This window comes from Ovis canadensis, chromosome 2 (genome assembly GCF_042477335.2).
Source record: "Ovis canadensis isolate MfBH-ARS-UI-01 breed Bighorn chromosome 2, ARS-UI_OviCan_v2, whole genome shotgun sequence".
In the NCBI taxonomy this organism is placed as follows: Eukaryota; Metazoa; Chordata; class Mammalia; order Artiodactyla; family Bovidae; genus Ovis; species Ovis canadensis.
The window spans coordinates 184,713,497-184,715,714 of NC_091246.1; the positions used below are offsets into that span (position 1 = coordinate 184,713,497).

The following is a 2,218-nucleotide window of genomic DNA, read 5'->3' on the forward strand; positions in this document are numbered from 1 at the left end:
TCTGATACCTGACCTATCAAATGAAGATAGTCATATTACGGTGCAATCTTGTAGAGGTTTGAGGCAGTTTGTGTAATCACCCAGCACAGGGAGTACCCCCTCAGCAAGAATATTATGATAAGAAGGAGAGATACTGCTCTTGGTCAGAGAGAAGGGGGAATAGATAAGCAGTGATGCTGATATGTTACAAGCTTAATTGTTGTGGAAAAGTTTTTGAAGGCCTTTGGAATATTGAACTACATCTGCAAATCCACGTAAAGAATGGGAATTTTCCAAGAAATAACTGGGCAGTTTCATATTTATGTTTTCAATTTGTTCAGCCTAAACCACAAAATTCAAACAAAGAAGATGTGAAAGTCTGGCCCAGACATTGCAAACTTGCAGCATCTGATGAAAAGAATAGATAGAAGGAAAATGTTTTTCCTATTTTTGTAATAGTGCTAAATTTTTCTATTTATGAAAGTGATATATGCAAATTATATAATTTGGGAATTATGTATAAATACAAAAAAGATAACCAATATAGGAATTAATTTGTTTCCTTCCAGTCTTTTCTTCTTGCAAAGTTTATATTATTAGTATCTTTCTATGCGTACAGTTGGGCTTCCCTGTGGCTCAGTGATAAAGAATCTGCCTGCCAATGCAGAAGACACAAGAGACATGGGTTTGATACCTGGGTTGAGAAGATCCCTTGGAGAAGGAAATGGCAACTCACTCTAGTACTCTTGCCTGGAGAATCCGATGGACAGGGAAGCCTGGAAGACTACAGTCCATAGGGTTGCAAAGAGCTGGACACAACTTAGTCACTAATAACAACATGTGTACAATTACACATCCTTGTTATTTATCTTAACATTAGATCATAAGCAGGTTTCTTTTTTTGAGAACTGTTAAATGAAAACCATCATTTAAAATAGCTATACCGTTTAGGGGTTGCAGTTTTTTTTAATTTAAATTTTTATTTTTAATTGATTTTACTTTACAATACTGTACTGGTTTTGCCATACATTGACATGAATCCACCACGGGTGTACATGTGTTCCCAAACATGAACCCCCCTCCCACCTCCTTCCCCGTAACATCTCTCTGGGTCATCCCCCTGCACCAGCCCCAAGCATGCTGTATCCTGCATCGGACATAGACTGGTGATTTGATTCTTACATGATAGTATACATGTTTCAATGCCATTCTCCCAAATCATCCCACCCTCTCCCTCTCCCTCTGAGTCCAAAAGTCCGCTATACACGTCTGTGTCTTTTTTGCTGTCTCACATACAGGGTCATCATTGCCATCTTCCTAAATTCCATATATATGTGTTAGTATACTGTATTGGTGTTTTTCTTTCTGGCTTACTTCACTCTGTATAATCGGCTCCAGTTTCATCCATCTCATCAGAACTGATTCAAATGTATTCTTTTTAATGGCTGAGTAATACTCCATTGTGTATATGTACCACAGCTTTCTTATCCATTCATCTGCTGATGGACATCTAGGTTGTTTCCATGTCCTGGCTGTTATAAACAGTGCTGCGATGAACATTGGGGGACATGTGTCTCTTTCAACTCTGGTTTCCTCGGTGTGTAAGCCCAAAAGTGGGATTGCTGGGTCATAAGGCAGTTCTATTTGCAATTTTTTAAGGAATCTCCACACTGTTCTCCATAGTGGCTGTACTAGTTTGCATTCCCACCAACAGTGTAGGAGGGTTCCCTTTTCTCCACACCCTCTCCAGCATTTATTGCTTGCAGGTTTTTGGATCGCAGCCATTCTGACTGGTGTGAAGTGGTACCTCATTGTGGTTTTGATTTGCATTTCTCTAATAACGAGTGATGTTGAGCATCTTTTCATGTGTTTGTTAGCCATCTGTATGTCTTTGGAGAAATGTCTAAAAAATACGGAACGCTTCACGAATTTGCATGTCATCCTTGCACAGGGGCCATGCTAATCTACTCTGTATCATTCCAATTTTAGTATATGTGCTGCTGAAGTGAGCACAGGGGTTGCAGTTTTGCATTAGTTTATGTGGCTATTTGATTAATGTCTCTCTTTGCCAACTGGGATATAAATTCCATAGGAATATGAACCAAGTCTCTTGTGCATCACTGTTGTATCCCTAGTACCTAATGATACCTGGCACATGGCAGATAAACAATAAGTATTTGTTGAAAGGCTGAAAGAATGAATAAGTGACTATATCTTGTGAATGTGCTATAATTTGCTT

The 2,218-nt window shown here is 38.9% G+C and overlaps 1 non-coding gene across 1 annotated transcript; it reads right to left on the minus strand.

Annotated features, from left to right (window-relative positions):
* Positions 1-1,885: 1,885 nt before the first annotated feature.
* LOC138434794 (U6 spliceosomal RNA) lies at positions 1,886-1,992 on the minus strand. The gene has a single exon (XR_011254875.1). It is a non-coding gene; the product is annotated as a U6 spliceosomal RNA (small nuclear RNA).
* Positions 1,993-2,218: the final 226 nt, after the last annotated feature.